The sequence below is a fragment of the Myxine glutinosa genome, chromosome 7, assembly GCF_964187855.1.
Source record: "Myxine glutinosa chromosome 7, kmMyxGlut1.1, whole genome shotgun sequence".
Lineage (NCBI taxonomy): Eukaryota > Metazoa > Chordata > Myxini > Myxiniformes > Myxinidae > Myxine > Myxine glutinosa.
Window position 1 is genome coordinate 185115800 of NC_136267.1, and position 13663 is coordinate 185129462.

A 13663-nucleotide genomic window follows, 5' to 3' on the forward strand; every position below is an offset into this window, starting at 1 on the left:
TTGGTCGTGGGTGTCCTGAGAAAGATGGGTCAGAGCTGGTGGAAAAGACCTGGAGCTGTGGAACAGAGTTTGTGGGATGGACTGCTGTCTCTTCTTGAGCTAATCCAAGCACTCCGAGTCCCAACGCATCCATATTCACCGTCCTATGTTAACTACCAATTATAAGCCATGCAATGCTTGCTTCAAGGCCTTAAGCAAGCTCTTGGGTCTCACAATCTGCCATGATCTTTCCTGGAAAAACCACATTTCCAAGCTGGCCTCCAAAGCCAGTCGCCGACTGGGCATCCTCCATCGTGCGAAGTCCTTCCTTGGCACACCTGAGCTCCTCACCACATACAAGGCTTTCATCTGCAGCTCAATGGAATACTGCTCTCCCCTCTGGGCTGGTGCTCCTGCCTCACACCAAGCTCGGCTTCACGCTGTTGAAACCAAAGCTTTCAGAATCATTAGAATCTCCTGCGATGAAGTTAACTCCGAGGGCTTTTCACTTACTCACCGCAGGCAGGTTGGTGGTCTTTCTGCCTCCTACCGACTCCTCTACGGCCTTGCTCCCCCAGCTGTCTGTGCTCTGTCCCCCAAATATTCCTACAGGTCGCACAAGATCTGCCAGCAACCCTCTTGTGGTGAAATTGCCAAAATCTAGGTTCTCCATTCACCTTCACTCCTTCATTCCTCTTTTCTCCCACCTCTGGAGCAAACTCCCCCACTCTCTTCAATCCCACTCCCCCCTCCAGGTCTTTAAAACAGCTCTTCACCACCATCTCTTATCTCCCCCCATCAAAAACCTTGATCTTTTTTACCCCCGTTAATTCACCGCAGACAAACCTTTTTGAAATACAGACTTATTTTCTGGAAGTCCTAGCAGTGTCTGTGTTTTATACTTCCCCCACACTCATCCCCCCCTCCCCCCAAGCCCTCTCCCTCCCACAGATCTCCTGATGTCCCTGTTCTCTGCTGTTGTACTTGTGTGCTTCCCTCTCTCTCCCCATCTTGTCTCCCGCTCCCTCTATTGTATATTTTGTGTCCGTTTTTTTTTGTGAGTCATATTAGCTCTTACACAAGCCTCGATCTTGTATACAAAAAAATAATAATTAATCAAACTTAGCCAGAACGGAAAAAGCTTCCAAAGTGTAACATCCATTTAAAGGATGGATACAATGTGTGGGGCGGCAATAACAACTACAACTAGAACAGTACTCGGTAGCGTACATACCTCCACCTGGTGAACAGTTAACGTTTTGTATCCCACTGATAGGCCGGATCTGGTTTGGGACCTGAACCAAAAGCTAATCTGGCTTGTTCTCGTCACCAAACCAACTCTTCCACCAAGTTTAGTCGTAACTCGTCCACAACTTTTTGAGATATCATGTTATGGATTGTTTTTGGCCCCATCTCTCCGTGGTGACGAATCACTTAAAAATTAAATAATTATCGTATCCGAATCCATATTGAGATCTTCACGAGAATCGAATCGACTCGTCCTTGTCACACACACAATAAAGTCAGAATCCATCGACAACTTTTTGAGATATCATGCAATGTATCGTTTTTTCCCCTTTCACTTATTAAATGGTGAAGAATCAATTTTAAAAATTATGAGCCAGATTGGAATCTTCACCAAAATCTAATCATTTCGTTGACGTCACACACGCTACATGTCCGCCATATTTTGTCTGCACAACATGGGTGTGGTCCTGGCGTCCTTTATTCCAGCTTGAAACACACAAACAAACCCTGGCCGTTGAGTCTCATGAGCAAGGCTCGTCAAGCTTAACGAACTGGGCGTGGTCAAGTAGTTTGCAAAGGACCGCCCTCGTCAAGCTTAACGAACTGTACGTGGTCAAGTACTTTGCAAAGCGCCGCCCTCGTCAAGCTTTACGAACTGGGCGTGGTCAAGTAGTTTGTAAAGCGCCGCCCTCGTCAAGCTTAACGAACTGGGCGTGGTCAATGAGTTTGCAAAGGACCGCCCTCGTCAAGCTTAACGAACTGGACGTGGTCAAGTAGTTTGCAAAGCACCGCCCTCGTCAAGCTTAACGAACTGGGCGTGGTCAAGTACTTTGCAAAGCGCCGCCCTCGTCAAGCTTCAGGAACTGGGCGTGGTCAAGTACTTTGCAAAGCACCGCCCTCGTCAAGCTTAATGAACTGGGCGTGGTCAAGTAGTTTGCAAAGCGCCGCCCTCGTCAAGCTTCAGGAACTGGGCATGGTCAAGTACTTTGCAAAGCACCGCCCTCGTCAAGCTTAACAAACTGGGCGTGGTCAAGTACTTTGAAAAGCGCCGCCCTCGTCAAGCTTAACGAACTGGGCGTGGTCAAGTACTTTGCAAAGCGCCGCCCTCGTCAAGCTTCACGAACTGGGCGTGGTCAAGTACTTTGCAAAGCGCCGCCCTCGTCAAGCTTCAGGAACTGGGCGTGGTCAAGTACTTTGCAAAACACCGCCCTCGTCAAGCTTCACGAACTGGGCGTGGTCAAGTACTTTGCAAAGCACCGCCCTCGTAAAGCTTAACGAACTGGGCGTGGTCAAGTACTTTGCAAAGCGCCGACCTCGTCAAGTTTCAGGAACTGGGCGTGGTCAAGTACTTTGCAAAGCGCCGCCCTCGTCAAGCTTAACAAACTGGGTGTGGTCAAGTAGTTTGCAAAGGACCGCCCTCGTCAAGCTTCACAAACTGGGCGTGGTCAAGTACATTGCAAAGTGCCGCCCTCGTCAAGCTTAACGAACTGGCCGTGGACAAGTAGTTTGCAAAGCGCCGCCCTCGTCAAGCTTAATGAACTGGGCGTGGTCAAGCAGTTTGTAAAGCGCCGCCCTCGTCAAGCTTAATGAACTGGGCGTGGTCAAGTACTTTGCAAAGCGCCGCCCTCGTCAAGCTTAAAGAACTGGGTATGGTCAAGTAGTTTGCAAAGCGCCGCCCTCGTCAAGCTTAACGAACTGGGCATGGTCAAGTAGTTTGCAAAGCGCCGCCCTCGTCAAGCTTCACGAACTGGGCGTGGTCAAGTACTTTGCAAAGCGCCGCCCTCGTCAAGCTTAAAGAACTGGGTATGGTCAAGTAGTTTGCAAAGCGCCGCCCTCGTCAAGCTTAACGAACTGGGCATGGTCAAGTAGTTTGCAAAGCGCCGCCCTCGTCAAGCTTCACGAACTGGGCGTGGTCAAGTACTTTGCAAAGCGCCGCCCTCGTCAAGCTTAAAGAACTGGGCGTGGTCAAGTACTTTGCAAAGCGCCGCCCTCGTCAAGCTTAACGAACTGGGCGTGGTCAAGTAATTTGCAAAGCGCTGCCCTCGTCAAGCATAACAAACTGGGCGTGGTCAAGTAGTTTGTAAAGCGCCGCCCTCGTCAAGCTTCACGAACTGGGCGTGGTGAAGTAGTTTGCAAAGCGCCGCCCTCGTCAAGCTTAACGAACTGGGCGTGGTCAAGTAGTTTGCAAAGCGCCACCCTCGTCAAGCTTTACGAACTGGGCGTGGTGAAGTAGTTTGCAAAGCACCGCCACATGTCCCGAAACTCGAGTTACAAGTTGAACACGTTCTGCTCTGCAAAGGCTCGCCATGTGTTCTCTGAAGAGAATCGGCGCGCAACGAAGTTAACCATTTCTTCTGGACTCTCCCATTCTACTTTGTCAGGGGGGAAAAGGGGAAAATGGACTGCTCCAAGTTTAGGGGGGAAACGAACTGGTGCTATAATTGGCTTAGTGCAGCAGTAAAAACTGCACTGTCGCACACTTCCGTGCTTGAAAGTTGATGTCTCATCAACCATATGTATCAAACACTTATCGTTTGCTTAACAACTGTGTTAAAAGTTCAAGGAGACAGAGATGAACAGGTGAGTTTATTCAAACAACACAGTGACCAACACGCAAACCTTCGGCTGCAGGGCATCATCGAGCGACTGACTCCGCCTACCCGGAAACGGAAACAGGTTTACATAATACGTCATGTGTAATACCAAAGGGTTTTGCAGTATCCAACATCTCCCCTTCCCTTAAAACCGACGACATATGGAGGAGGTTTCCAAGAGGAAGACAGTCCCCAAAATCGATCAACATGCATGAGTACATACTACAATCAATAAAATCAATCAGCATGAGTGCATACTACCATCAATAAAATCAATCAGCATGAGTGCATACTACCATCCCTGCCCATAACCAAATGTGTGGTAACAAGAACACAAAGCAATATCGAGCAACAGTTCATGCATAACAATGTACAAATGTGGCGCACCACGTAAAAAGGGGGCTTACGGGTGGTCAGAAAACGATGAAAAGTCAGTTTACCCAAGGAACACCCATAAGCCCCCTTTTCCCCTTTTCACGTGGCCCGCCACAAATCGAGTCGCGTAGGTGCCCGGCGATCGCGTGGGCTGCGACGGAGTGGTAAGTCTTGCGCCATTCGAGCAAGCCGCGGCAAAATGTATCATCGTCGAGATTGCCATTGTGTGTAGTCTTAGCGACCAGTGTCTTAATGGCTTTGACCGCTGCTTCTGCATGTCCATTCGAGCATGCAAGGTGTGGTGTGGAGAAGCCATGGTAAACTCCCCAACGGTCCATTAATTTTCAGAATTCATAGGATGCGAATTGTGGGCCGCCATCGGTTCGAAGACGAACTGGGACACCCAGATCCACAAAGAATAACCGTAGAGCTCGGATGAGGTCACGTGATGTGGGGTCACGCATGAAAAAATAGATGCATGGCCACCCAGAGAGCCGGTCGACGTAGACCAGATACGATTTTCCCGTGTGGGAAAACAAATCGGCAGATACCTCCTTGGACACACGCCGTGGTGGTGCATCACTCATTAATGGTTCCTTCTGAAGGCTGGCCATTCGCTCCTGACACACAGAATACGAGCGAGTGACATTGGCAATATCGTTGTTGATATTTGACCAATACACAGTCTGTCGAGCTCTGCGTTTTGTATGTTCCATGCCCTGATGTGAGTGGTGTAGTCCATTCAATACCTCCGTACGTACTGCATGAGGTATGACAATGCGTTGACTGTAGAGTGCGATGTCATCGTCAATTGATAGCTGATCACGTATCCCAAAGTAAGCCTTGAGGCGATGGTCCCACTCGCTACGGTTTGCTGAAAAACCAGTATTTACTGCCTGAGCTAGTAAGCAGTATTCCTCATCGCGTCGTGCTTCCGCATGGAGTTTATAGAGTAAAGGATCACGTAGATGATCTTGACTTCCATAATCGACGTTCGCTACTGCCGCCAAGATGACGTGGTGTACGTGATGTTGAACGTGTATCTCCGCCTCCTCTTCATCTGGCAATGGGCTATCCACTGGGTGGCGTGATAGAGTGTCTGGGATGGCATGCTCACATCCCTTCCTCCACGTTGCTGTAAACGTGTAGAGAGACAATTTCTCCACGAGTCGTTGCAGACGTGGGTTCTCGATAGCGTCCAAAGTGAAGGTGTTCAATATGGGTTCAAGCGGTTTGTGGTCGATGACAAGCTGAAATATGGGTAGGCCCAGTTGGTAATGACGGCATTTCTTCATGCCCCAAACTACAGCCAGAGCTTCGAGCTCGATCATCGCATAACGAGACTCGACATCACTGAGATAACGAGACCCACACTGAACAAGTTTCCACAGATCGCCGTGTTGCTGGAGCAATGCAAACCCGAATCCATTGAGACGAGACGCATTGGTCTGTATCATCGTAGGTAACGAAGGGTCGAAGTGCGCAAGGACAGGTGGTGATGTAAGAACATGCTTAGTAGCAAGAAATGCGCCGTTATGATCAGCAGTCCAATCAAAGACTGATCCCTTCTTCAGTAAACTCTGGAGAGGATCCGAAGCTGTCGAAATCTCAGTGGAAAAGCTATCCAATTGATGAACCAAACCAAGGAACGATCGTAAGTCGGTGATGTTGGTAGGTGTAGGAAAGTCCGCAATAGCAATTAGTTTGCCCGGATCCGATGCGACGCCATCGTGATTTATGATGTAGCCGCAAAATTTGACACTGTCCTGAGCGAAGTGAAATTTCTGTGGGTTCAATGTGATGCCATGTTCCCAACATCGGAGAAGTACATTCCGCACCTGTTGAACATGCTCATTGAATGTCAGTCCATAGGTTAGCATATCATCGACGACCCTGACCGTATTTTGGATTCCCTCAAGAGCGATGTCACCTCTGTAACAATATTAATCTCCACTCGCGTTGAGGCCCATTGGAGCTCGCAAGTATTTGAACCGAACCCACGGTGTCATGAATACGGTAAGGGATTGGCTGGCCTCGTCCAGAGGAATTTGCCAGTATCCCTTGGTCGCATCATATACATTATAGAAGCAAGCATTCTTCACACGCGAGACTGCCTCAGCAGGTGTGATGAGAGGGTATACAGGGCGTTTGACGTGGCGGTTAAACATATGGAAATCCACGCACATGCGAATGCGACCATTAGGTTTCAGAGTAACCACAAGTGGATGACACCAATCGAAGACTCGCTTCGCATCGGAGAAATGACACCCTTGTTCACCATGTCGTCAAGTTCTGACTTAACCTGATCCCGCCAAACCACTGGTAGTGGACGCGCCTTCCTCAGCTGGAAAGGTACAGCATCATCCTTCAGGTTAATACGCATGGCCCCACCCTCCATTGGTCGAATGCTATCGTCTGTGGTGAAAACGTCTGCAAATTCGGCTATCAGATGATCACGAACCTGTGATCGTTGTTGCTGATTAGGTTGATCGCCGAAATCCCATGTGTTAGAGTTCGTTGAAGACATGGAATGTGAGTCATCATCGGATCGACTGACCGTGTGATGTTGTACAGGCTGTGTTTTACTGTTCGACTAACAACACAAACATCGTCCATTTCCGATTCTTTGACATGGGGGCCCTTGGAGGTTTCGGACATGCTGGGATAAGTACCGTCAGCAACCTCAAAGACTTCAGACAGGAATTCCAGTTACTTCCACTGAACTTGCTTTCCACGATGTTTCAGCATCTTCCCCAGGTTGTGGAGTAGGCCTCCACTCACTGGCTCCTTCTCAGAATTCAGGACATGCATGTCATCAATGCAGAATTCAACATCGCTATCTGACTCATCAGCAGTTGAGCCATCAACATCTGCCACTTCAGGTTCAGCTATACCAGGGAGCGTGCTGCTTGGTTCCACGTCTTCCACAAGACTTTTGGCATCAAGCAAATCCCTTCTGTTTACCGTCTTTTGGGGTTGCCCTCCATTTACAGGTCCAATGACAAAAGTATGACCACCCGTGTTAAGGCGCTTGACCACTTTGTGCGTCTACGTGGTGTCATTCCCCATTTGTTTACGTGGATAATGTTACAGTGTGCGGCTGGAACCAGAAAGATCACGATGCGAATTTGCGCCAGTTCTTGGAAGTGGCCCATAAGTACCACCTGACTTTCAACGAAGCCAAATGTAGTTAATCCATGAGATCTATAGACCTCTTGGGCTACGCGGTTTCTGGAGGGGAGATACGGCTGGATTTGGCATGCCTGCAGCCCCTACTCGATCTAGCCCCTGCTATAGACCGGGGAACATCAAAGAGAGCGATGGGATTATTCGCGCACTACGCTGAGTGGGTCCCACTGTTCTCAGAGAAAATATGTCCTCTAGTCGAGTGCAAAACATTTCCGCTGACCTTGGCAGCCCATAAAGCCTTTCAACAACTGAACGGTGACATAGCTGGTGCTGTCGTGACCTCCATTGACGAGTCGGTCCCCTTTATAGTGGAAACAGATGCATTTGACTGCGCAATCACGGTGACATTGAACCAGGGGTGGCGACAAGTGGCGTTTTTGTCTCGCACATTATCAGACAGCGAGAGACGACACTCCTCAATTGGAAAAGAGGCCTACTCTATAGTGAAATCGGTGCACAGGTGGCGCTATTTCCTCTTAGGTAAACAATTTCACCTCATTACGGACCAACACTCTGTAGCCTTTATGTACGACGGAAAGCATTCTCAAAAGATTAAGAACGAAAAGATCGCTCGCTGGCACATATAATTAGCTGACTACAGCTTCAATATTGTGTGAATATTGCCCGGAAAGGATAACCAAGCGGCCGATGCTCTGTCTCGGCATGTTTGCTCCAGCATGACGGCCAATGAGCTACACACTATACACAAATCTCTTTGTCATCCAGGCGTCGCTCGCATGGCTCATTTTGTTTGGAGCCGGGACCTGCCTTTTTCCATAGATAAGATTCGCCATTTATGCAAATCGTACCCGGTTTGCGCTGAACTCAAGCCGAGTTTCTATAAGCCTCCCATGGGAACGTTAATTCATGCTGGACGGCCGTGGAAGCGACTGAATCTTGACTTCAAAGGGCCCCTTCCTGGCAGAGGCGCGCATCGCTACCTACTCACGATTGTGGACGAGTATTCACGATTTCCTTTTGCATTTCCATGTGCTGACATGTCGTCCACTACGGTAATTATATGTCTCCAGCAGTTGTTCCTTATGTTCAGATATCGCGCGTTCATCCACAGTGACCGCGGGACGGCCTTCCTATCCTGGGAAATCAAGCAATTTCTCCTGGAGCGGGGAATTGCTTCTAGCCACAATACTGCTTATAATCCTCAAGGCAACGGATTAATCAAACGTTACAATGGGATTATATGGCGGGCGGTTACCATGGCTTTGCGGACACGCGGGATGACCTCGAACATGTGGAAGCGAGTGTTTCTGGAAGCGCTGCATGCAATTCGATCCCTGTTATGTACTTTGACGAATGCCACCCCTCATGAAAGAATGTTCCGGTGCCAATGTTGTAGTTCTAACGAGCAGCCACTACCCTCATGGTTGGCCAATCCGGGTCCTGCATTACTGAAACTCGCTGTCCGACAGAGCAAATACGAGCCTCTGGTTGACCGCGTGGACATTTTAAAAGAGAATCCTGAATATGTGCATATTCGGCTGCCTGACGGTAGACAGTGTCAGTCCGTCATCTCGCTCCCTGCGGAGAACAGGTCGATGGCGCCAAAGATTTCCCCCACCAAATTAGATTTGCGACCGGCCGAAGCTGCTGTTAGCGAAAAAAAAAATGTGGTAGCGGCAGCCTTAGACCAAGTGGCAGTGGCAGCCTTCACCCAAGTGGTAGTGGCAGTCTAAGACCAAGTGGTAGTGGCAGCCTTTGACCAAGTGGTAGTGGCAGCCTTTGACCAAGTGGTAGTGGCAGCCTTCGACCAAGTGGTAGTGGCAGCATTAAACCTAGTAGTAGGCAGTCTAAGACCAAGTGGCAGTGGCAGCCTTAGACCAAGTGGCAGTGGCAGCCTTAGACCAAGTGGTAGTGGCAGTCTTAGACCAAGTGGTAGTGGCAGTCTTAGACCAAGTGGTAGAGACAGCCTTAGAACAAGTGGTAGTGGCAGTCTTAGATCAAGTGGCAGTGGCAGCTTTCGACCAAGTGGTAGTGGTAGCCTTAGACCAAGTGGTAGTGGCAGTCTTAGACCAAGTGGTAGTGGCAGTCTTAGACCAAGTGGCAGTGGCAGCTTTCGACCAAGTGGTGGTGGCAGCCTTAGACCAAGTGGCAGTGGCAGCCTTCGACCAAGTGGCAGTGGCAGTCTTATACCAAGTGGCAGTGGCAGTCTTAGACCAAGTGGCAGTGGCAGCCTTAGACCTTGTGGCAGGGGAAGTCTTAGAATTACCCTTTAGAACTCTTCAGAATTACCTTTTAGACCCCATAATAATTACTCTTTAGAACCCATAAGAATTACCCTTAAGAACCCATAAGAATTACTCTTTATAATTACCATTTAGAACTACCCTCTAAAATTACCCTTTTGAACTCTTTAGAATTACCCTGTTGAACCCTTTAGAACCCATAATAATTAACCTTTAGAATTACCTTTTAGAACCCACGAGAATTACCCTTGAGAAACCAATGAGAATTCACCTTTAGAACCGTGGTTCCCAACCTAGGGGCCATGGTGTATTTATCGGGGGGCCATGGGGTAATTTGAACCATACTAAAAATTAAATATTGTTGTTGTTTTTTTGCATATTGTTTTGACTTTGATATTGTTTTGTTTTTTTCCTATTGCAGATTTGACGTTATGGCTTCTGGGAGAAAAAAAAGAAAGTATCTTGACGAATACATAAAGCTTGGATTCACGTCCATTACCGTGTCTGACCAAGAGAAACCACAATGTGTGCTGTGTCACAAGGTTTTAAGTACTGAATCCATGAGGCCATCCAAGTTGAAGTTTCACCTCGAGACGAATCACGCACAACATGCAAAGCAGGATCCCGAATTTTTCAAGTGGCAAGAAAGAAATTTAAAGCAACAGAAGTTGGATGAGGGAGGAGCTTTTCAACAACAAAATGTAGCAACAGTCCAGGCTTCTTATGAAGTTTCTCTTGAAATTGCAAAGAAGAAAAAACCCCACTCGATTGGGGAGACACTCATCAAGCCTTGTGCCCTCCTCATTGTCGAATGGGTTCTCGGCAAGGCAGAGGCTCGCAAAGTTGAACAGGCGTCTTTATCGAATAACACAGTGCAGCGTCGTATCCGTGACATGTCGGAAGATGTGAAACAACAGATCATCAATGAGATTAAGGTGGCACCTTTCGGCTTGTTTTCTTTTCAACTTGATGAATCGACCGATGTTAGTTCCTGCTCCCAGCTACTGGCATTCGTTCGCTATGTCAAGGGAGATTATATCAAGGAAGAATTCTTGTTCTGCAGTGCCCTGGAAACAACGTCAACCTTGGAAACCACGTGTTTCCATCTACCTTTGCGTGGAGGGCATGCCAGAGGCAATGCAAGATGAATTCCTGGATCTCCGAAACGATTCATTTGCCAAAGACACATTCGAAGAGAAGAGCTTGACGGAGGTTTGGGTGGGAATGGGTCGCTACCCTAATATCAGCCAGATAGCTATCCGGGTGCTTCTGCCATTCTTGTCTACCTATCTCTGCGAAGTGGGGTTTTCCACGCTGTTGAATATCAAATCGAAACAGCGTAATCGGCTCCACGTGGAAGATGACCTCCACTGTGCCCTGACTGTGACTCAACCACGGATACCCCAATTGGTAGCTAAAATGCAATTTCAGCCATCCCACTGAGTTTTTAATTCACTTTTACAGCGCATGCACCGCGTCCCTAGTTTTGATTACCTGAGTTGTTGTCGAATTGTTTCTTTTGTGAGATTATAACACTGCGTTAAATACAGACACAACAGAGGTTTTTAGTTTTCACATATTCTTCACTTGGAACCTTTTCATACTGTTTTCTTGTGTGACAGTTCTATTTTATGCTGTCCATAGTGTTGCTACTGATAATATTAAAATCTCATATCAAACATGCATCATTTGAGCGACGTTGCTTTGTTTGCTTCTTCCAAAAACGATGTAGTTGGGAGCCAGTAAGGAACAGAAAAAAAACTATGGAACTAAATGTTCATGTTGGCTGCTTGGAATTCCTCATTTTCTGTGTAATAATTTACCAATTCTCATACAAACAAAATAGCCAATTAAAGGAAAAAGCACCCATCAGAATGCACCACAGAGCATCTAGAAATCAAAAAATTTCTGGGGGGCATGTCCCCAGACCCTCTAGCCTGCTTACAGGACCCTCTAGCTCCGCTGCTCGACCTTCGCGAAATGGAGGGGGGTACTGGGGATGTGCTCTGGGAGCCAAAGGGGCCATAACACAAAAAAGGTTGGGAACCCCTGCTTTAGAACAATTCGAATCACCCTTTTTAACCCTTCAGAATTACCCTTTTAAAGCCAATATAATTACCCTTTAGAAAGCCCGAGAATTACACTTTAAAATCCATTAGGATTGAACACAGTGGTTTAGAAAGGTTCTTCATTTTTGACGGACGGTGGGCGGATAGAAGGAAGGACATAGCAAAATATTGAAGCAGCTTCACCCCTTAAAAAACAAGGATCATTGCAAGAAAAATAAGGATTTAAAAAATAAGGAGCATGTTTGTGAGCTTGTGTGACACTTAAGTTTTTGGGACAAGAGTCAATAACAACCATAATTTGAACTCGGAAGGGAGGGGGTGGGGGAGGGAATTGACAGCTCTCTGTACAAATATTGACACAAAATCCTATACTACATAAAAACTAGATATCTGCGATCGCCAAGGGTATAGGCTTCCCCCAATTGGAGAGGCTTACACTTGGCGATCACCGCGACTCTCCCTTGACCCGTGATCCAATGATGGTCATATTTTGTTGGGACCACCATATCACCTTGTCCTTCAACAATTTAGGGATAGAGTGTAAATTAAAAAAATTTGTACAAACATCTATCCATAAAATTCAACATCATGACAATTGGAGGAAATTTTTTCAAGTTATGATCAACTGGAATAACACTCAACATCGCAACGTCGAGAGATATGCCTCCACTCATATCATTATAATACCTGTACCAAGTTTGATTTAAATCCATTCAGCTGTTCTCAAGTATCACATTTTTGCCTGACATGACCTCTGACCTTTGACCTCTTGACTCAAAAAATTCATCAGTTCATGTTTACATCATCATTAACTAGCAACGGTACCCGCCCTATGGGCGGGGCTTCAATTGTGAGGCCCCAATGAAAAGGTAAAATATCAGAAATTGAAGGCTTTTTTTTTGTTTTAAACGATTCATATAAACATCCGTTAAATCATATCACATGCAAATCATCAAAATCTAAACAGTATCTTACTATAATTCACCAAATGTCCCACAGTGATTGATACACTATGATCGTGATCGATAATCGTGTTCACAATCGCGATGTCGTATGTACTCCCGATACGTGTTTCCTTCAGTTGAAATGGGTTAGAATTCTCTCAAGCAGGGATTCAAACCGTGTCCTTATAAAAGGTCTTTGTCCGAGGTCACCGAGTCCGAGCAGCGATCGGTGCAGCCGTTTGTGCGGCACCCGGGAAAACAACATCGTCACAATGAGAACAATGAACGTTATGCGAACGCGAATGTTATGCGGGAGTCCAAACCTGAGAATGCTGGAGACTAAAGCTGAAATTGGGAAAACTAAATAGCCTATTTTACTCCTGGAGATCCCAGGATTATCCACGCAAAATATCTTTGCGATCGGTTCAGCAGTTTTTACGGTACCTTCGAACAGACAGACAGACAGACGGACATTTGGTGAATTATAGTAAGATTTTTTTTCCGGCTTCTAGCATTTAATGCTTCTAGCCTAAATTGACCTCCGCCCTTTGACCTCGGGATTTGCTTCTAGCCTAAAATTACCTCCGCCCTTTGACCTCGGGCCCCAAAAATTTAATCAGTTAATCTTTACATCATTATACATATCTGTACCAGGTTTGAATTAGATCACTTTAGCCGTTCTCAAGTTATAGACCCATTGCAGACTTTGACCTTTGACCCCCAACTCTAATCAGTTAATCTTTACATCATTATACATACCTGTATCAAGTTTGAATTATATCACTTCAGCCATTCTCAAGTTATAGCTTTGACCTTTGCCCCCAAAATCTAATCAGTTAGTATTTACATCATTATACAAACCTATACCAAGTTTGAATTAGATCGCTTCAGCTGTTCTCAAGTGATAGACATATTACAGACTTTGACCTTTGAACTCTTCTTTGAAGATAACTGAGAAGGAAGTTGAGGAAGCGATAAAAGCAATGAAGGGTAGAAAAGCGGGAGGGCCGACGGGAGTTGTGGGAGATATGTTGAACGCAGCAGGAAGTTGGGGTGTGAAG